This window comes from Acinonyx jubatus, chromosome B1, assembly GCF_027475565.1.
Source record: "Acinonyx jubatus isolate Ajub_Pintada_27869175 chromosome B1, VMU_Ajub_asm_v1.0, whole genome shotgun sequence".
NCBI classification, from domain to species: domain Eukaryota; kingdom Metazoa; phylum Chordata; class Mammalia; order Carnivora; family Felidae; genus Acinonyx; species Acinonyx jubatus.
Window position 1 is genome coordinate 103,697,782 of NC_069382.1, and position 24,112 is coordinate 103,721,893.

The following is a 24,112-nucleotide window of genomic DNA, read 5'->3' on the forward strand; positions in this document are numbered from 1 at the left end:
ATAATTCATTTTTGCTTTTGTTTCCCTTGGCTCCAGAGACATGTCTAGTAAGAAGTTGCTGTGGCCGAGGTCAAAGAAATTGTTGCCTGTTTTCTCCTGTAGGACTTTAATGGCTTCCTGCCTTACAATTAGGTCTTTCATCCATTTTGAATTTATTTTTGTGTATGCTGTAAGAAAGTGGTCCAAGTTCATTCTTCTGCATGTCACTGTCCAGTTTTCTCAAACCATTTGCTAAAGAGACTGTCTTTTTCCCATTGGATATTCTTTCCTGCTTTGTCAGAGATTAGTTGGTCAAATGTTTGTGGGTCCATTAGGCTTATTTATTTAGAGAGGCAGAGGGAGGGAAAGAGGGAGAATCCCAAGCAGGCTCCGTACTGTCAGTGTGGAACCCAGCATAGGGCTAGGACTCACAAACCATCATGAGATCATGACCTGAGCCGAAATCAGGAGTCGGTCACTCAAATGACTGAACCACCCAGGTGCCTCACCTGTCTGCTTTTTCTAATTTGAGGTATAAAATGGCACCTAATAGTTTTAATCGGCATTCCAGTTTTTCAAGAGTGTTTGGTTACTTTATGATATGTTTGCTAGTGTTCATTTTTGGAGACAATTTCCCTTGGGTTTCTAATTTTCCTCATATTTTCTGAGTAAGCCATAGACTGTTCTTTTTTTTATGACTATCTTTTCATAGAAAACAACCTTGGAAAATGATTTATTCCCCCTTGTAGGAATGGACAGGCATGTTACTACTTATTATCAAAGATTGGGATTCTTAAGCTCAGGTTTCTCTTCAATAGCACTACCCTCTATGTGTACAGGTGTCATCTGATCCTCTTTATGTGGTTCTGTGATAACTGGGACTTGTAGCACAGTGCACTGGAGATACCCTGACTACTGCATTTACCATGAGTAATAAACTGTCTGTCTCTGACCCAGGTGTCTCTTATCTTCTAGCAGCATCCATAAAACTGTGTCAGGCTAATTTGTTAGCTTGTAAGTGGTACAAAATCTATTTTTCAGAATCTTCTTAATATATATGACTGTCAAACATGCATCTCTGTTTGGCCTTTATCTAGGTTACGAGTTCATGACTAACACTTATAACAGTCTCCTGGGCATTATGCCTGAAAAGGCCCATAACATCCCATACTGAACATGCTCTGAAATTGAGTTCATAATTTTTTTCAAGTACTTTTTCCCCTCTTTGAATCAAAACCTCAGTTAATATGGTCACCATCTTACACTAAGAAGTGTTTGACTCTTTTTTCTTCTGCTTCATAAAATCTGCTAATCCTTCCTGTTATTTCCAAAATTGCTTGCATATACTCTTGTCCATATACCTGTCTCTGCCCGTATACTGGTCTAGGTCCTTTGAGAAGCAGATGTCAACATGTTAGAGGAAATATGTGAGAGAAAATGGTGAGAAGCAGATGTCAACATGTTAGAGGAAATATGTGAGAGAAAATGGTGAGAAGCAGATGTCAACATGTTAGAGGAAATATGTGAGAGAAAATGGTGAGAATTCTGGAAAGTCTGGGAGAGCCAGTAGATCATGATACAAGATTTCCCTGGAGTAAAGGAATAAAGTTTGGGTGAGAGTGTCTAAGAATGGGCCTACCTTAATTATTCTGCTGACATCTACAGTATTCCTGAGGGCAGTCTTTGAGAAGCACAGGATGGCATAAATGCCTCAATGGTGACCTGAGTCAATTATTTTCCCCTATTTGGAGATCTGCAAAATGCTTTTTCCTGGTTGTCACAGCACTCATGCAGGTTTTTGTGGTGTTTTTATAATAGTTTTAATATTTAGCTTTATCCAGAAACTCCCTATGGTAATGTGTCCTCAAGTGTGTTGCTAGAATTAAGTTCCTAGAATACAAATCTGATCATTTACTTCTCTTTTTTTTTTTTAAAGTTTACTTATTTTGAGAGAGAGAGAGAGAGAGAGAGAGAGAGAGAGAGAGAGAGAGCATGTGCAGGTGGGGAAGGGGCAGAGAGACAGAGAAAGAGAGAGAGAAAGAGAGAGGAACCAAAGCAGGCTTTCAGCACAGACCTTGATGAAGGTCTCAATCCCATAAACCATGATACCATGACCTGAACAGAAATTAAGTTTGTTGCTCAACAAACTGAGCCACCCAGGTGCTCACTGACCATTTACTTCTTTGTAAGAAAGTATGAACGTGTTCTTATTACTGCTATCCTTCCAGGTCCTATGCCTTTAAAAGAATGTGCCTACCACAGTATTTCAAGCAAGAATATCCTAAGTTCTGCTCTCAAATTCAGTCAGTTAATTTGGCATAGCAACACATTTTTGGCTATTTTCCCTGTTGAGTGACTTAAACAAAACTTCATAAATTTTAGGGTTAGGCATGAGAGTCTTCTTGTACAATTTCCTCTACCTGGTATTTTGAGTTATAATTATAGCACTTAGGCCTAGAAGTCTCTTTGTTAGGGCCCCCAAACGCTTTCATTCACCTTATCTTCCACTCCATTCCTCTTAGGCATTCTGAGTTTGATGTTAAAATCTCTGCAGTGGCATGTCTGACAACTTAATTAGATCTGCAGACAGCGCTTGTGAAAAATTTCTTCCACAGGGCTTGGGAGTTGAGTGCGTATAAAGGTACACTTATATTCTTATGGTTTTTTGACAGCAATTTTTAATATTCATAATAAAGACCTTGTATTCTCCTCACAAATTTCATATGGGTCAAACTTTATGTGTGCTTACTTTAATTACTTTTAGGTTTTTTTTTTTTTTTTTATAGGATGGCTTATTTAAAGATTTTTAAATTTCTCTTTTGCTTTTAGAATTTTTCTTTTCTGGCATTTATTTTCATAGTTTCTATTTTCCCCAAATCTTAATTTTCCTTATTCTCAGTTCTCTAAAGAATTGAAAAATAAATGTAATTGTATTTTAATATGTCCAAATTGTGATTGTAATCTAACTAAAAATTAAACTAAATATAAAAGTTAATAAAATTGAAATTGTTTTATTTATAGTTTCAAAGAATATTTTACTAAAATATTCAAAATCCTATATTAAAGTTAAAATGAATTATATAAGTTATAATTAAATAATTAAATGAAATAAAAAATTTAAAAAGAAAACAAACATTTTATTTAATCTTTGGCATTTTTATTAAATCTGAATATTTTCAGATCAATAAAACCCTTTACAGTTCAGTGAACATGTTACCAAAGTGAAAATGGTATTAATTGCACTTTGTGATTGTTCATTTTATGGGTGTACTTGACTGGGCCACAGGGTCCTTAGACATTTGGTCCATTATTCTGGGTGTTTCTGTAAGGGCGTTTCTGGATGAGATAAACACTTAATAATGGTTGGCTGTATAGAACAGATTGCACTCTTTATTGTGCGTAGGACTCATCCAATTAGTTGAAGGCCTGAATAAAAGAAAAAGGCTGATCTTCTCCCAAATAAGTGAGAATTCCTTCCTTCTGCCTAATTGTCTTCTAGCTGAGACTTTAACTGAAACATTGGCTCTTCCTGGGACCTGAGCCAGCGTTAGGACTAATTGTATAACATCAGCTCTCCTGAGTCTCCAGCTTGCCATTCATCTCGTAAATATTGGAACTAGTCAGTCTCTGTAATAACATGAGACAATTCCTTCTTTTTTAAAAAAAAATTTTTAACATTTATTTTTGAGAGACAGAGTGTAAGTGGGGGAGGAGCAGATAGAGATGGAGACACAGACCTGTCAGCACAGAGCCCAATATGGGGCTCAAACCCACAATTCATGACCTGAGCCGAAGTTGGACGCTTAACTGACTGAGCCACCCAGGTGCCCCAAGACAATTCCAATAAATCCCTGTGCTTTCTCTCTTATTTCCACACCCATCTCTATTATCTATATCTATTTTGATTGGTTCTGTTTTTCTATAGAACCCTAACACACTCTGTATGTCTAAATTATAATGCACACACACTCACATATACACATACATTTAAACATAAACAGATTATTTAATATTGGAAAAATCTCTTTGGTCATTGTAAGCCATTGTTACGGCTACTGTGCTAACTTGTTCATACCCTGGTATCACAATTTGAGGCACCAAGGAAAGCAAGAAAACAGATGCTTGACACTGTACTTCATTATGCAAGAATTTATTACATTCTTAATGTCTGAGAGGAAGGATGTGACAAGTTAATTAGTCTTTTATCTTATCTAAGCACTTCTATCACACAATTCCTCTCTGCAATGCAAAATAGTGCTTGTCTTCAACAATAACAGTGACACCATCTGCCAATCTCCAGGGCACTCAGATGTAGTTGTGTTTTGTTATGAGGACCTAGAACAAGAAATATGAAGTAGTCCTTAGGACTGGAAAAGCATAAGTCACAACAGCAAATGTGTAGAGTACCTGTGAATGCTGGCTGATGAATCCTAAGTGGACATAATTGTGGGTATGTATATATGTGTGTTTTTATGTGTATGCCCACAATTTCCTTTTTTTAAAATTAATGTTTATTGTTTATTTTGAGAGAGAGTGTAGCTGGATTCTCACAGAGTCATGACACCGAGGCTTTTCTTTCCAGGAAGCAACTTTATTCCTGCTGGCACCGCTCAGTTGGGTTCGTACCCAAAGAACTAAGCCCCGAACGCCACGTGGCATAGTTCTTAATATATTTTTTGCTTCTTTGTCTCCCATATATGGTAACACACAAACATGCAGTTTGATTAAGTGGTCTCATGTTACAAGGTCCTGAGGGATGTTGTCACATACACATATAGCCAGGTTTCCTTGAGGTGTTTTTTTTTTTCTTTCCTTAGGGAGGGGACTCTACCACAAGAGAGAGCATGAGCAGGGAAGCGGTAGAGAGACAGGGAGAGATAGAATCCCAAGTGGGCTCCACATTCTCAGTGCAGAGCCCGATGTGGGGCTCAAACTCACAAACCGCAAATCGTGACCTGAGCCAAAACCAAGAGTCGGACACTGAATGCACTGAGCTGCCCAGACACCCCTGTGTATGCCGATGATTTCTAAGTCCCTTAAAAGTGATGGATCTAAACCAGCAGTCCCTTTTTCCTGGGTGTCATGATGGTAGCGAGAGTCAAATCATTGACTCTCATAAGATTTCCATTTTGTTGGAGTTCAAAAATTTTAGGGTCTCACACTATGTTCTTCCTAGATATACACTGAATATTTATGCTCTTCCCAAGTTCATATGTTGAAATATAATTTCCAATGTGATGGTATTTGGAGATGAGGCTTTAGTAAGTGATTAAGTTATGAGGGCAGAAGTAGTACCCTTATAAAAGAGGCCACAAAGAGTTCACTCACTACCTTTCTCCATTTGAGGTTATAGCAGGAAGATTGCCATTGATGAGCCAGAAAGCAGACCCTTATCTTGGGCTCCCCAGCCTCCAGAACTGTGGGAAATATAGTCCTGTTGTTTATAAGCCACTTAGTCTCTGGTATTTGATTATAGCATCCTGAAAAAAATGGAGACACTGTAAAAGAAAAAGTAGACCTACTTTGGGGTAGACACTGCGTTAAGCTTAGTGCTTCAATGGTGAGCAACAGACATAATTTCTAACATTGCAGTCCCTACAGTCTACTGATATATACCCTTGTTAAACAGATGATTAGCCCAAGTTTGTGTTAGTAAATATGTAGCTAATTCTAATTGGACATTCTAATTGGTAGGGGATGAATCACTGCTATGCATGAAAAAGTTAGTTTCCACTAGGTACACATATAAATATCAAAGAAGGTAGTTTCCCAAAGAGAATTCTGTGTTTATGAAGATGTCCTCTATTATGAAAATTAAAATTTAAGAGGATACCAGAACAGTGATACCTAGGGTCTTACATTCGAACTTTTTTGCCACATGATTTATATTTGAAGACATAAGAATGGATGAGAGCCCTAGTGACAAAGTATGGAGTAAATGTGAATGAGGAGAGGGGCCAGAACAATTTTTAAAATTTTTCATCAGGGAAACAAAACTGAGGCACATCAGCCAGAAACATAGTTTGATTTGACTGGTTAAAGTAGTTTCAGAGTTTCCTTGGCAAATACTCGATTCTTAACCTATTTAGATGAACTATGAATTATGCTTTTGTTGCTCTGTAGATTTTTAAAGTGTCATTGTTCTCAGAGGACTGAGTGTTCCAACAACAGTTTAACCATGTCTCTAGGACACAAAAAAATCAAACATTAATGAAATCATTATTATTAACTGGGGAGATTTTGGAACAAATTTCTGAGAAAAGATCAACAAATAAGTACATCAGTTAAAAGAATTCAACACCAGAACTGTATCAATAATTTGGAAATGATGAGCCAAATATATATGTTTAATATGTATTCATGTAGAGTCTAATACTTGGGTTCAAGAAATAACCACAAAATGTAAGAGGAGACAGTGGTTCAAATAGCACCTCATACAATTTAGAAATTTAATTTCTAGTAAGCTTAGGGTGAGTCAACAATAAGCGACAGCTGCCAAACACACTGATAAAATTTCAAAGTCCTGTAATAAAAGCATAACCTTTAGAATGAAAGAAGTAGTGGTTTTTTTTGTTTGTTTGTTTTGTTTTGTTTTAGTTTTATACAGGCAAATAAAAGGTATAATGATAAACTGGAAAACTTTTAGAAGGCAGTTGTAGGAATGATGACAGTGCACAAACCAGAAGATATTTATCCTATAAAAGAGAAAGCTCAGTTGTCTTTAACTATGTGAAAAATTATCCATAAAAACTAGATTAGACTTGTTCTTTAGGTCCTGGTTTCTATTTAGATAAGGCTGCCAAGAAAGGAAATCGGAGTGAGTGACATTTTATCAGAGATGGAAAGGAGGTGATGGATTGAGCAGAATAAAGATCTGGGGGGAATAAGTATCATTTGAGTAAACAGCAGCTGCACAGGCTGAGGCAGAAAGGAAGAGGGGCTGGAAAAATAGTATTCCATACACAAATATTATGTTACAAATGATGTGTGTGTACATACACACAGATATATTCAATTATACATGTGCTTTACAAAATTATTTCACCAACCACCAATCTAGAGTCTTAGGTTATGGGTACACACTCAAAGTGGAAAAAAGCTGATATGAAGCATTTCAACAATGATGTCCCTTCAAACTAATCAGGGTTGCTTTCCCATTTGGTGGTTTAGTGAGGGCAATTAATCCTTTAGATTGTTCTTCTAGACTGTACCTTTGAAAATAAACAATACTAGTTTATTTAGCTAAAAGTTGTAATGACTAAAATTCTTCTACATCCATTTAGGCAAAATTATTGATTCAAGTTTATTTATTTTTAGTCTTCCTATTTTACATAGAAAAATACACTAAACAGTTGACTATTCAAAGGCAGATTATTGAAGTTTATCTGCAAATATTTTCTCGAGTTTTTGGTTGACATGCTTATCATAGACTTGCTAAATTAACTCCTTTGTTAATATTGTCTTGCCGCCTTTGCTCCCAGAAGATTATTTCAGGATAATTTCCTTATGTGAATTTTAATCATACTTCTGTAGTTGAAAATTACCCTTTTCTTAATTATAATTTCCTGAGGAGAGCCTTAAAGATTTTATCAGATTCCTTCTCAAGTGTGAATAATGCATTCAATTTGATTAAATAAAAGACAAAATAATTTAGATTTTATTTTTTTAATTTTTTTTGTTTATTTATTTTTGAGAGAAAGAGAGTATGAGTAGGGGAGGGACAGAGAGAGAGGGAGACACAGAATCTGAAGCAGGCTCCAAGCTTTGAGCTGTCAGCACAAAGCCTGGTGCGGGGCTCAAACTCACAAGCTGTGAGATCATGACCTGAGCTCAACTGACTGAGCCACCCAGGCACCCCAAAATAATTTAGATTTTAGCAGATGTGAATGTAAAACAAAAGCAAGCCTGTAGTTAAAAAATCTCATTTCCTAAAACATAAGTACCTCTCTGATGTCCTATGATCTTTTACAGAATGTGTTCTCGCGCGCGCGCATGTGTGTGTATGTGTACCAATTTGATCTTCACAAAAAGATTTTGTTAGAATAGGTATTGTGTATATTGAAAAACAAATCATAGATGTTCAACAACTTTACAAAGAACTTGAACCACGGTCTTCATCCAGTTCAAGATAGTTTCCACTTTTAATTGATCACTTTCCTAGCAATGTTTTATTGGAAAACCAAATAAACTGATTAAGAAGAAAGAATGAGGAATCAGCCTCGTGACAGCATGAGTCCTTCCCCTTGTCTTTCCTTGTCAACTCATAACCAATAAAACATTCATAACCCAACAAAATTTCCTCTGTATGACATACTAGGACACCAGGGACATCCATACATCTGATATCTGAAGGTGAGTGGATTACATTTTGTGGAGGTGCTGAAACTGAAGGAACAGGAGAGGAGCCAGAGGAGAAGTGGCAGTGGTATCTGTAACCCCAAAAGCACAAGCAATAGCAACCAGTAACCCCTCTGGCAGAGAGGGTAGAGGTTAGAAAGTGCCCACTCCCAAATATAGCCACAAGTCAACTCAAGTAAAAGAAACCAAAAACTTGTGCTATAGCATCACCTGCTGGAAAACAAAAGAAAGTCCTCTAATTCCCACCCTGTTGAACTGTTAAAAACAAAGTAAACAAAACTTTACCTCAATAAGAAAGGTGTTTACTACTTCAAATGCACTGGCAAAGGTACATCATCAAACACCTTGAAAGATCATGTAATATCTATCACAAAAAGAAAGTAACAAGTCTCCAGCAACCAAACTCAAAGTCAGGGAAAATTGGGATCTAACTGAGAATCCAAAATAGCATTTATAAAGAAAGTGCTGCAAGAAAATTCAGGAATTTAATAAATGTAAAGAAGGAGTAATTTATCAAAGATATTGAAATTATAAAAAAAAGAACCAAACAGAAATTCTGGAGGTGAAGAACTCAGTGAGGTGAATAACACATTAGAAAACATAGGAAATAGAGCAGATTGATGGAAGAGACAAAAATAATTGAACTGGAGGAAAGGAATCTAGAAATGATCGGGTGGAAAAGAAGAAAGAACTAATATTTTAAACAGTGAAGAAATCCTATAAGAGCTATCAGACTCCATTATGAGAGCCTATATAAAAATAATAGGTATGCCAGAAGGAGAAGGGGTTAGAGAGGTTATTTGGAAATAATAGCTGAGAATTTCCAAAACCTGGGGAAAGAACTAGACATATAAGTCTGTGAAGCTAATAGATCATTTACTATCTCAATGCAAAAAGACTCTTTCCAAGACACAGTATAATAAAGCTGTCAAAAGTCAATGATAAAGAAAGAATCCTTAAAGCAGCCAGGGTAAAATAAAAGAAAGTAACCTACCAAGAAATTCCCATTAGACTATTGGCAGATTTCTAAGCTGAAGCTCCATAGGCCAGAAGAAGAGAGTAGAATGATATATTCAAAATATTGAAAGATAAGAAATGCTGGCAAAGAGTACTCTATCTAGCAAAGTTATTCTTCAGATATGAATGAGAAATTGAAGCTTTCTTGGAAAAACAAAAGCTGAGGGAGTTCACCATCACTAGACCTGTCTTACAAAAAAAAAATGTTTAAAGGAGCTCTTCTATCTGAAACAACCCCAAAATGACACAAAACTTCTAGTAATGTTGTAGACAAACTGAACCAGATAATTGTAACTCTTTTAGAACAGGGTGTTAAACAATTATATAATAAAGTTTAAAGGAAAAAAAGCATTAAAAATAACTATAGCTACTATGATTTGATAACTTAAGCATAAAAAAGGATAATTTGTGACAAAAAAAAATATAAAACGGGAGGAGGAAAATGATGGGACCTATATAGGCAAATAAAGATAGCTGCTATCAGCAGAAAAAGGGTTATTTTATCTATGAAATATTTTATGCTAACCTCATCATAACAACAAAACAAACATCTAGAACAAAGACACAAAACACAAGAAAGGGGAAACTGAACAAATCATTATACAAAACCACCAATCTAAAAAGTCAGAGACAAAAGGAAAAAGAAACAATGGAGAAGTACAAGACAGCCAGAAAACAAAATATAGAATGTCAGTAGTAAGTCCTCGTATATCAATTATCATCCTAAACATAAACGATTTGAACTCATTAATCCAAAGGTATTCAGTGGCTGTATAGATTAAAAAGTCTAATTACATGCTGTCTTCAGTAGACTCATCTCAACTCCAAAGAAAAACAGACTCAAAGTATGGGAATGGACTATGATACTCCAGCCAATTGGTAATCAAAGGAAAGCAGGTATAGCCATACTTGGAAAAACTAGACTTCAAGTCAAAAATGGCAGCAAGAAACAAAGAAGATCATTATATAATGATAAAAAGGGTCCATACATCAAGAAGATACGACAGTCATAAACATATATGTTCCCAACATCTGAGAATCAAAATATATTGAGCAAGTACTAATAGATTTTAAGGGAGAAATAGACAATAACTAGGCAATAATACCATAATATTAGGGGATTTCAGCACTTCACTATAAACAATGGATGGATTGTCCAGACAGAATATCAACAAGGAAACAAAGAAATGTTGGAATTGAACCATGCTTTAGAAAAGTGGACTCCATATATATATTCCAACTACCAGCAACTGAATGAGTACATATTCTTCTCAAATGCACATGCAACATTCTCCAGGATAGATCGTATAACAAGCCACAAAACTAATCTTAGCAAATTTAAGAAGACTGAAATCATACCAACTATCTTCTCTGACCACAATGGCATGGAATTAAAAATCAGCAAGAGGAAGGTGAGTAGATCAGCAAATATGTGGAACGTGAACAACACACTTGCTTAATGGATCAAAGAAGAAATCAAATGGATCAAAGAAGTCAAAAGGTAAATCATAAAGTATCTTGAAACAAATGAAAATGAAAATACAACATACCAAATTTTGTGGGATGGAGCAAGAGCAGTGCTGAGAAGAAAGTTTATAGAAATAAACATATATATTAGGAAATGAAAAAGGACTCAAATAAACAACCTAACTTTACACCTCAAAGAACTAGAAAAAGAACAAATTAAGCTGAAAGTTAGCAGAAGGAAAGAAATAATAAAAAATAGAGCAAAAATAAATATAAGTCAGAAAAACAGTAAACAGGATAAATAAAACTAAAAGCTGGTTCTTTGAAAAGATAGACAAAATTGATCAATCTTTAATTAGACTAAAAAAAGACTCATATGCTTAAAATTAGAGATAAAAGAGGAGACATTACAACAGATAATACAGAAATACAGAGAATTATGAGACTACTATGAACGGTTATATGCCAACAAATTATGTAATCTAGAAGAAATTGATACATTTCTAGTAACACACAACTTACCAAGACTGAATCAGGAAGAAATAAAAAATATAAACAAACCAGTAATGAGTCAAGAGATTCAGTCAGTAATCAAAAAGCTCTCAACACAGAAAACTATACGGCCAAATGGTTTTACTAGTGAATTCTATGAAACATTTGAAGGAGAATTAATTTCAATCCCCCTCAAAGTCTTTAAAATAGCATTAAGGACGAGGGACAACTTCCAAACTTATCCTACAAAGCCAGCATTACCTTGATATTAAAACAGATAGGGATACCACAATAAAAGAAAATTATACACCAATATGCCTAATTAATACAACAAAATTCTCAACAAAATAGTAGTAAACCAGATTTAAGAACACATTGAAAGGATTAAACACCATGACGAAGTGGGATTTATCTCTGAGATGCAAGGATGATTCAACACACACAAATCAATAAATGTAATTCATCACATCAATCAAACAAAAAGTAAAAATCACAGTCATCTCAATAGATGCAGAAAAAACACGACAACAGCATGCAACATCTTTGCATGATAAACCCTCTTAACAGAGTGGGTATAAAATGAACATATCTCAAAATAATAAAGAGGATATATGACAAACCCACAGCTAACATCATACTTAAATGGAAAAAAATTGAAAAGGTTTCCTCTGAGATCATGAACAAGACAATGTTGGTCAGTCTTGCCACTTCTATTCAATATACTATTGGAAGTCCTAGCTAGAGGAATTAGGCAAGGCAAATAAATAAAAGGCATCCCAAATGGGAAGGAAAATGTAAAATTATTGATATTTGCTGACAACGTAATCTTATATATAGAAAAATCCCAGAGTCAATCAAAAAACTATTGGAATCAATGTGGCAGACTACAAAATCAACCTACAGAAATCAGTGGCATTCCTTTACATTAATGATGAAGCATCAGAAGGAGTAATAAAGAAACTGTCCCAATCACAATAGCATCAAAAACAATAAAATATTTAGGAATAAATTTAAGGAAGTAAAAGATCTGTGCAAATGAAAACTAAGATTTTACTGAAAGAAATCAAGACACAAACAAATGAAAAGACATCTTGTGTTCATGGATTGGAAGAATAAGTATTGCTAAAATGTTCATACTACTTAAAGCCATTTATAGATTCAGTGCAATTTCCATCTAAATACCAAAGGCATTCTTCATAGAAATAGAATAAATAGTCCTCAAATTTGTATGGAATCACTAAAGACCCCAAATAGCTAAAACATTTCTGAGAAAAAAAGAACAAAGCCAGAGATGACATACTTCCTGATTTCAAATTATATTACAAAACCATAGTAATAAAAATAATATAGTACTGGCACAAAAATAGATACACAGACCAATGGTACAAAATATCCCAGAATTAAATGCCAGTATATATGGTCAACTAATACCTGATGGGGAGCCAAGAAGACCCAATGGGGGGAAGATAATCTCTTTAAAAAATGGAGCTGAAAAAGCTAGAGAAACATATATAGGCAATGAAATTGGACTCCTATCTCACACCACTCACAAAATTAACTTGGAGTAAATCAAAGATTTAAACATAAGACCTGATACCGTAAAGCCCCTAGAAGAAAACATAAGGAAGAATCCCATCAATATTGGTCTTGACAATGATATTTTGGACATGGTGCTAGAAGCACAAAAGCAAAAATAAATATCAACAAATATGACTACATAAAATGCAGAAGCTTCTGCACAGCAAAACAAAACAACTAAATGAAACAGCAGCATACAGATTGGTAGCAAATATTTGCAAGTCATTTATCGGATAAGAGGTTAATATTCAAAATATATAAAGAACACAACAACAAAAAACCCCAAATTCTCTTAAAAAATGAACAGAAGAACTAAATAGACATTTTCCCAGAGGACATCAAAATGGCCAACAGACTCATGAAAAGATGTTCAACATCACTAATCATTAGGGAGTTGCAAGAAAAAAGCAGAATGAAATATCTCCTCATACCTGTTAGAATGTCCAAGAAGGCAAGAGACAAGTGTTGGTCAAGATATGGTAAAAAGGGAATGCTTACACATTATTGGTGGAAATGTAAATTAATCCAACCCTCATGGAAAACAATATGGAAGTTCCTCAAAAGTTTAAAAGTAGATCTATCATATGATCCAACAATTCTACTTCTGGGCATATATCCAAAGGAAATAAAATAGGATTTCTACAAGAAACACACTTATGTCTATTGCAGCATTCTTCACAATAGCCAAGAAAAGGAAATAGTCAAAATTCCAATTAATAAATGAAAATATGAAAAGATGTGATACACACACACACACACACACACACACACACACACACACACACACTGGAATATTATTCTGCCATGAGAAAGGATGATATCCTGCCATTTGTGACAAATTGATGGACTTTTAGAACATTATGTTAAGTGAAATAAGTCAAAAAGAGAAATACAAGTGCTATGTAATATCATTTATTTGTAGAATCTAAAACAGTCAAACCTGTAAAAACATAACAAAACAGAGTAAAATGCTGGTTACCAGGATATGGAGAATGGGGGGATAAGATTGATGGTATTTAAGGTGAGTAGTAAACAGGCCATAGAGATCCTAATGCACAATATAATGAATAGAGACAATAATATTGTACTATAATTATGTAATATGATAAATATTGCTTCAGTGGTGATATTACAATACATATATGCATCAAAGTAACATGCTGTGCACCTTAAATTTACAAAATATAACGTGTCAAATTAAATTTTTAAAAAGAATAAAGAATGACCTAACCAAACTGGATTAAAATGTGATCATGAATATCAAATTCTGCAATATTTGACATTATAACTCCCTACTTTTTGAAACTGCATTCCGTTAGCCTTCTGGATTCTGGATTCAAATCAATCTTTTTCTAATCCTTCTTTTAAATTGCTTTTGATGTTTTATCCTTTTATGCTCTGAAACTCCATGTTTAATAGGGTTTTATTCTCCTCTTTGCAGCCTCTATATTCTTCCTTAAGCATCTCAAATTTCTATTATCAGAATCCATCTGTCTTCCCAATCCATCAGTCTTTATTCTGAGCAGGATATATCATCTGTTGATAAAGATGTGATTGTGTAAAGATGGCAATTAGAGAAGCCTGAAAATGTTTACAAAAACAATTTGTTGGAACGCAACACAAAGTCAACTAAAAATAAGAAAAAAGCTTCAGTGAGAAATAAATATATTGAGAAATAAACGTAATTTGAAATCTAGAGCTTTGTGCTGCAACTGATTGGTGTGTTCCAAGAGTGTTCACAATTCCAGAATAAGAAGCTCAGAACACTAATGTGGCATTATTAGCGGAAGGAAAGAGGGATTCAGGGATGGGGGCAATCTTGTCACTTAAATGCTCAGGACTAAAGAGCATTAAGATATGAGTTCTGTGGGTACAAGGAATTGTCTGTTTAATTCACTGTCGCCTATAATCATGCTAGTATCGGTAGTTGTTTAATCAATATTTATATCAATGAATCAAAAATCTCGATGGGAGAACCATTACTGACAATGCACATGGTGGATATTCTAGGAGACTTTTTATTAAATTGAATTTTCTTTAAAATATAGCCAGTTTTAAAAATTGCTAGTTTAGGAATGAACTTATCCAATGTGTCATTCTTCTTTTTTCTAACTGAACATAATCCTCAAATGACAATGTTAAAAACCTTAGGTTTGGGAAGGGTATGTTTGAAAAGAGGGTTGAATGATAAATATAGCATGTGCTTTTATTTCTTGGTCTGATTAGATTTGTATTGATTTTCTTTGTGTTGAAAGCAAAGTGTTTTATGCCTGTTTGGATTCATCTTTCTAGTTCATTTATTGTTGATGGAGAACACTAAGTATCAACTATAATTTTCTTAGAGCACAGATATTCTGTTATCAGTGGCAGTTCTGAGGTTATCAGAGAAAAAAAATGTGTGTAGAACCATTAATATGCCTAAGGGATATTCATGTATGGGTTTTAGAAAGCTTGCTTTGATAACTAAATAGTTTTATTTTGTATATTATTCTTATTATTAATTAAAATTTTATTTTATTTTTTGAGAAAAACATTTCCTTTAATGCAGTAATTGACCTATTTTGACCACATGCCAGTTCTCTAGTTAGGAGGAGGTGAGAAACCTAATAGTCCCATTTTATTTTATCTATAAACAAAGGAATAAAGTCCCTAAAGGACATTGGGTACTAAAAGAGAAAAGAATAATTTTTGGTCTGTTTTATTGAATAACTCCATTAATGACGTGTTTCATATGCAGCTAGAATTTCAGTTTCAAAGAACTAAGAAGTAAGAATTAACAGAAAGGATGGGGATCTTTAGCTAGGTTCCAAAAACACTGAGCAAAGTCAGAGTTCACTCATTTTAGTGATCTCTCTTAGGAGTATAAAGAAACCACAGTATTTACACAGCAAGATTGCAACTTTGTGTTTCTATCATATTGATAGAATATAACTGATATTTTGTAATGTTAATTAGATAATGAATAAAGTAACAATTGGTCCACAATATTCAAAAGACTTTATTCTACATTGAAAAATATGGTCATGTATTTCATTTGTCATTGGGTAAAGAAAATCCATACTGCTTTTTTGTAAATTTAACTTCTCTAAAAACATAGTCACAAACAAGCAACTATGGCATTTGTATTATTGGAAGTATTAACTTTCATTTAAAACAAATACTTTTTGAGAAAAAGGGTTTTAATTTCCTCCGTTTTCAATGTTTTGTAGGAGTATTTCGAACTCAGGGGCAATCAATATGTATGTTGAAGGCGAAAGTGGGACAACAGTAGGGAAAAAAAAATGTCCTTTTGTATTTTATTACAGTAGAAACATAGCAACAATAATCTTGAGTGTTAATTTTACTGGGCTAATCCTTTATTGATTTGCTTGTCAAATTAGCTCTATAAATAGTATATTAATAAATGAATGATAATTAAATTAATAAATGCATAAAATAAAACCCAAAATAATACCCAAACTATCACAGGGATCACTTTCTGTTAGTTGATGACTAACTTTCTTCAGGCTCTCTGCTCTAATGCTATCTTCTTAGAGGGATGTGGTAGACATGAACATATGCTGCTGAGCTTTTGTGACCTTGAAGCATAACTGATGCCCCCAACCAGTTCCACTATCATGTTGAACCAAAGCTATGATTCCTAAGGGCTGCTCTGAGCCAATAACTGACTGTAATGGGAGTAACTAATGATAGCCCATTCCTTGAATATGAGAAACTCTCTAAACAGGCGACTCTAGCTTGAAAACTGTCTTGTCGAAATTTGTTTAAAACTGCAGTGAAGTCTGAGATTCCACATACTCTGTTTTCTTCCTCTCTGTTATAAGGTGGTCTGAGATCTCACGCTACCATCTCTGGCTCTGCTCCTTCATCCTTCATGGACATTTTCCTCAATAAAGCTTTTGCTCATCTGACCCATCTTGGTGTCTGCTTTTGAAGAACCCAAACTATCACAGAGCATCCCCTGGTCATTTTCTGTAAAATATTACCCCATCATTTTCCAGTTTATTTAGCCCAGCTTCTTCTTCTTCTTTTTAAAATATAATTTATTGTCAAATTGGCTTACATACAGCACCCAGTACTCATCCCAGTAAGTGTCCTCCTCAATTCCCATCACCCATTTTCCCCTCTCCCCCACCTCTCCCACCCACTCTCAGTTTGTTCTCTGTATTTAAGAGTCTCTTGTGGTTGCCTCCCTCCCTCTCTGTTTGGAACTATTTTTTCCCCTCCCTTCCCCCATGGACTTCTGTTAAGTTTCTCAAGATCCACATATGAGTGAATACATATGATATCTGTCCTTCTCTGACTGAAGGACACTCAGCATAATACCTTCCAGTTCCATCCACGTTGCTGCAAATGGTCAGCTTCTTTTTTTAAATTAACACCTATTATCTTGTATCTGTTTATTTTCTCTCTCCCTCAATAGAATGTAAGATCCTTGAAGGTGGAGAATTTATTTCTTTAGTTCCTATAATGCAGCATCTGTACTAGTGCCTTTTGTGTGGTTGGATCCAAATATCTGTTGAATGAATAAATGCAGGAAGAAAGAGCCTAACACAGGTGTGGATTCTGCCTATAGTGAAATTTAGTAATAACAGCATTAGTTTCTGTGTTGCTAAACACCCCTGTCGGTAAATAACTGAGAACATTTTAAGCATGTTGTAAGAATCTTTTGGTTATCTATCTGATAATGATTGAAGAGTTTCAAACTTTTAGTTATTAAATTACTTTTTAAACTCTTCAGCATTGCTAGAAGCAGCCTATACACAAAAGAGCCCTCGCAGTTTTGGTCCCCATTAAAATGGTATAAATAGTAATCACTGAACCCCTTCAGCCTTTCCTTTTTTTTTAAATATCACCCAGAAATTACTTCTTTAGTTTTTTAAGTTGAATTGTAATTAACATATGGTGTTAGTTTCAGGTGTATGATACGATTCAACAATTCTATACATTTCTTGGTGCTCATCACAATGAGTGTACACTTAATCCACTTTATCTGTTTCATCCATCCCTCCACCCATCTCCTCTCTGTCATCAGTTTGTTCCCTGTATTTGTGTATTTTTTTGTTCCCCTTTTTTGTCTTTCTTTGTTTTGTGTCTTACATTCCACATATGAATGAAATCATATGGTATTTGTCTTTTTTTGACTGACTGATTTAATTTAGCATCATACCCTCCAGGTCCATCCATGTTGTTGCAAATGGCAAGATTTCATTACTTTTTTTTAAATTTTTTTTAACATTTATTTATTTTTGAGACAGAGAGAGAGAGAGAGCATGAAGAGGGGAGGGTCAGAGAGAGAGAGGGAGACACAGAACCTGAAGCAGGCTCCAGGCTCTGAGCTGTCAGCACAGAGCCCGACGCATGGCTCGAACCCACGGACTGCGAGATCATGACCTGAGCCGAAGTCAGACACTCAACCGACTGAGCCACCCAGGCGCCCCAAGATTTCATTACTTTTAATGGCTGAGTAATATTTCATTATATATATAGTAATATAACATATTTCATTGTATATAATGTATAATAATATATAAGACATATATCTATATAAACTTCTTAATACATTCATCTATCAATGGACACCTAGGTTGCTTTCATAGCCTAGCTATTATAAATAGTGCTGCAATTAACACTAGCAGCATACATCTTTTCAAATTACTAATTTCATTTTTTTGTGGGTAAATATCTAGCAGTGGAATTACTGGATCATATGGTAGTTCTATTTTCAATTTTTTGAGGAACCTCCATACTTTTTCCACATTGGCTGCACCACTTTCACTTTGCATTCCAACCAACAGTACATGAGGGTTCTTTTTTCTCCATTCCTCGCCAAGACTCATTCCTTGTCTTTTTGATTTTAGCCATTCTAACAGGTGTGGGGTGATATCTTGTTGTGGTTTTGATGTATATTTCCCTGATGATTAGTGATGTTGAACATCTTTTCATGTGTCTGTCATCTTTAGTCTTCTTTGGCAAGATCTTTAGTCAGGTCCTCTGCCCATTTTTTATTGGATTATATGTTTTTGTTTGTTTTTTGTGTTTTGCTTTTTTTTGGTATTGGTCTATGTAAGTTCTTTACATATTTTGGATATTAACCTATTATCAGATAGGTTATTTGAAAATATCTTCTCCCATTCAGTAGGTTGCCTTTTTGATTTGTTTATGGTTTTCTTCACAGTGCAAGGAAGAGCTTACTTTAAAACACATGTTATTCTAAGTTACCACAATGATAAACTAAGCTAATGTCTATCATTATATGCTATAGAATACATCCCTTCTCTCATGTTAATTATTATTACTATTAATTATTATTATTTGCTGATTTCAACTCAATCAGGTGAGATGACTAATTACCTCTGAAGTAAATTACTATATTGATCTTTCTCCTTACTCTAAGTAAATAGACTACATTTCCACAGGTTTAAGTAGGAAGTGTTTATAAAGAAATATTAATAAGCTCGCAGTAACAACTCTAAGACCATACCATAGAACTTGGTGGTTAACTAATACTGCTGATCCTAATGCTTCAGTGTCATTTTGAAAGGGCTATCATAATTATTTATTATTTTATTTTTAGCTTTTAAATCATTTTATTACTCAAAATAAGCTTCATTTTATTACTTAGTTTTCTGTGTTCTGTGCCTTTAACAGTTTCAGGATTTTCTGCTCCTCAATACAGAAAGCACACTTGATCCAGTCAGGGACACATGTAGCACATATGGAACCACCATAGGCCCTCTGACATGTTTTTTTCATTTTAGACAGCCTCATAAGAACTTTAGTTCTTATAGCATGGACCCTTTGAAGTCAGCCTGAAAACACGTCACATGCAGATTTTGGTACTTTCGCAAACCTCTGGGTATAAAAGTAAACAATTCTATTAGCAGGGGTTTGCAATAGCCTAGTTTTGCTAGAGGCTGTATTGTAGGATAGCTTATGACAGTATGTGAAACACTGGACCATTCAGAATGTCTCTAGACATATCCCTGGAAAAGCAAAGGCCACCATTATTACCATAAACTCACTGCCTTCGCTCCTGTATGCTTCGACAATTTTGGTGTCCCGTTATTCCTGGCTTGTTTCCTGATGTGACTTCCTTATGAATCAGAGTCTCATGCAGCTGTATCAAACTGGCAGAGCCTGTCACATGTCCACAAGCTAGCGGAAGAGGTGATTAGAAATATAGAGTTTCAATTTGGGAAAACGAGATATACAATGAAGGGGCAATGGAAACACATATTGAATGCTTGATAGCTTTTAAATAGTTGTTAGTGAGAGATTTGCACTAAGATTAATATCTAATTCATAATGATACAACAGCAAAAAATTATAAAGAGCTTACTTTGTACATTTTTTTCCTGAGTCCTGCATTTTTTTTTCTTAAAGTTCATTTATTTACTTTGAGAGAGACGTAGAGTGCGAGCGGGGAAGGGGCAGAGAGAGAGGGAAAATCTCAAGAAGACTGCATTGTCAGTGCAGAACCCCAGGGAGGAACTCATGAGACTGTGAGATCATGACCCTGAGACAAAATCAAGAGTCAAACACTCAACTGACTGAGCCACCAGGTGCCCTGCATTCTGCATATTAATTCATTTTATCATTATATCTCCCCTGTGTGATTGATACTATTATTTATCCTATTTTATGGATGAGGAAACTGAAGCACTGAGATGTTAAAATCATGCCCAAGGTCACAGTGATTGCATATAATGAGATTTAAATGCAGGTAGTGTTTCAGGAGTCCAAATTCTTACTCTTAATCAATATACACATGATCTTTCACATATAAACAATGTCAGCAAATCAATAGGGAATAGGCAAAAGAAAAATGAGTAGAATATATGAATAGGAAAATCACAGAAGATAAAGTAATGGTTAATAAAATTGGATTATTAGCACTGTAGAGAAAACTATGATATAATTATTTATATTCTTTGGGCCCAATATTCAAAAATTACCTAAATTAATTACATTTATCTTAAAGAACTTCCCTATATATCATTTGCTCAAAGTTCATTCACTGATTCTTTAAATACATAGCTCATATGCCCTTCAAGCTTCCCCATACTACCGACTATCAGAATAGTTACAGTCCTTAGTTGTAATTGTTTAGTTTTTAGGTGTTAGCACCATGAGAATATGTGCCTTGTTTGGCATACCCTCAGTAGTGTTCTTAGAATTTTTCAGAGTAGTCACTTGATAAAAATTGTTAAATATTGTTAAATGGAATAAAATGTCTTCTATTGACTCTTAAGAATTATTTAAAAAATGCTAGGCATCCTTTCTCTTTAGAAATTTCTAATACATGCTTTAAAAAAGTAAAATAACATACTTTCTCCATAATAGAACATGTTCTAATCTCCTTAGAGTTTTACTCCTGTAACATACATTAGCATATTTATTAAACCAACAGAGATTGAAGTCCTTTCAAAGGAGGTAAAGAAAACAGTACAAATTGTAATGATTTCTAATCAAAGCAGAAGATAATGAAATCTTGCCAGATGGAAATTCATCCACTTAGTAGATTAAAATAACAAGATGAAAATGAAAAAAAAAGGAAAAAGGGAAAATATTCAAAGGGCTCTGAATTTCATATAGAAAAAAAGCTATTATTGGAAGATTAAATATATCTTTAAAATAAAAGTGATTTAAAATCGGTCTCAATTAGGTTAAGTTGCACTTGATGTGATTTCCTTTCTACAAAACTTCGTGTATTAACTTCATTATTTGATTTGACTATTGTGTGCTTTGCATATGAATATATTCATGTATTAAGCTGTCTGAATTAATTTAAATATGATATAACATGGTTAACACTAATAATCTGTTTTGACAAATTGAAAGGAAAAAGTACCTTAAAAATTGAAGACAAAGTATATAAAAATTTTTACATCCTCAAGAGATATGTTTCATTGGCTAAAAGAGTATATTAAAATTGCACAGGTGAAATAATTCTTATAGGAAGTTTCATTGTAATGTGTATGAAATAAGCAAGAGTGAGAATTTAGGACCAAAAAACAATGGCCACAGTATTGTAGATTACATTGAGAATATGCTTTTAATTTTAGAACTATCTGCCAATCTTAGAATCTACTTGCTTTTGAGAGGAAATTGTTTACATTGAGTGTGAATTTTTCCTGAACCATCTGATAAACAAGACCAACAGCTCCAGCAAATACTACTGGAAATGTTGATATTGAAGTATGTATGAATATAATTGCAGGGAGTCTGTGTCTTTATGCTGAAGCCCAAAATGAAACTCATTATTTCCCACCTGTAGACTGGACAGGGCTTCCTCCCACAGACCTTCTCCTCCAAGCAAGTAGACCTAGATATGGTGCTCTTTTGGCAGCTTCTCTCAAGAAAAGGGGAAGAGTAGGGGTGCCTGAGTGGCTCAGTCATTAGCATCCAACTTTGGCTCAGGTCATGATCTCATGCTTTGAGCCTCAAACCTCCCACTGGGCTCTCTGCTCTCAGATCAGAGCCTGCTTTGGATCCTCTGTCTCCCTTTCTCTCTGCCCCTCCCCAGCTCACTCTCACCACCCCCCCCCCCAAAAAAAATAAACACACACACACACAAACAATAAAAACAAAAAAAGAAAGCTGGAAAGTAAAATGGGGAAGATATCCTTATCTCAGGAATTCCTTTCCCAGATATTCTGATTCTGCCATTCTCTCCTCTCCACTTTCAATCTAAATGGAAGAGAATGTTAGTATACAGCAAGATCCAGAGTAGCATGTTATGAGGTTAAGTTGCAAAGTGCTATTGCACAACAGTATGGATCTGGCATTTTTGTACAACAGTAATGAAGGCCTGTGAAGTTAGCACAGAACACCTGAGAAATGGCATGTACTCATGAGAAAGAGGTTTGGAATCCAAGGTGGAGCCTGAAACAATTGAACGGAGTGAATTAACTATTCATTAGTGTATTTATTTGATACAATACAGATTCTGTTAAAGCCCCATATTGTAGAGAAGGATAATCTATCAACACAGGAAGCCTGGAAGAAGAAATGAAAAAAATAATCACACTAACAAAAGAGACCTGGGGGCAGGGAAGAAAACATCATGAGTGCTTCCTACTCCTAGTTTCTTTCATATATTTAGGAACTTGTTTTATTTGTTTCCCCCCACCCTTTTCTGACACCTCTTTTTCCTTCTCTTCTGTCCATTTTTCTCTTTGGATTTTGGTGCTTTGCTAATTGTAGGAATCTTTATATATTAAGAAAATTAAGCCTTTGCTGTGATTTGCTGTGCAAGTAGATTTTCCCCCATGTGATCATTTTTCTTTTGACCTTTTTAATGGTTGTGTTAGGCACATAATTTCATTTTTTAAAAATAGAAAATTACAACTGTTTCATGGCTGGTGTGAAAAGTGTGTATGCTTGTGTGTGTGTGAGAGAGATTCTCATTCTGTTTCAGCAGTATGAACTTTGATGGCATATGAAATTATTGAGCTTAGTTAATTTTCATTCACAATCATTCCCATCAGGATTTGACTTTGATTTAGGTTTTTAGGTAATTGGGCATGATTTGTAACCTAGCTTAACATCTATTTTGCTTTGTTTGTGTTGTATATATTTGTAAGAACTGTTGGGATTCCGTATATTTAGGAGTTTAGTTAGAGCTTTTTGAATTGGTGTATGCAAAGGAAACCTTAAACAATTGGTTTTATACACTTTTATGGATATTTTTTTCTGTGTAGCACATTTTATACCTTGACAAAATAAGCAATTTATGATATGCAACAATGATTAGGTATATTATCCCTGCACACCAATTTTTAATTTACTTATATTTCATATCCACCATTTTAGTTTTCGGATAGATGATAATATCATTTGGAACGTCATGGGTTATTATGCTCTTATGTCAACCTTAGCGATGTAGGTCATAGTGAACTCTACCTCTACTTTCTGAATGAGATGCTTTCAGTACTGCTCATCAGAAACATTTCTGAATAGATATTGCTTACTTTCTTTAAAGCTTAAGTGAGAGCTTTGTTACATATAACTTTTGAAAGTTCAAAGTAATAAAAATAAAAATGATCACATAAACTGAAACACAGTTAAAATTACTATAATCTGATAAGGTATTTTAGAAGCTCTTAACTACAGAGAATAAACTGAGGGTTGCTGGAGGGGAGGTGGGGGATGGGCTAAATGGGTAATGGGTATTAAGGAACGTACTTGTTGGGATGATGTTATATGTAAATGATGA

General features: G+C 34.6%; 1 pseudogene; it reads right to left on the minus strand.

Moving 5' to 3' along the window:
* Nucleotides 1-19,512: 19,512 nt before the first annotated feature.
* LOC106978084 (60S ribosomal protein L34-like) lies at nucleotides 19,513-19,854 on the minus strand (annotated as a pseudogene).
* Between the last annotated feature and the right edge of the window lie 4,258 nt (nucleotides 19,855-24,112).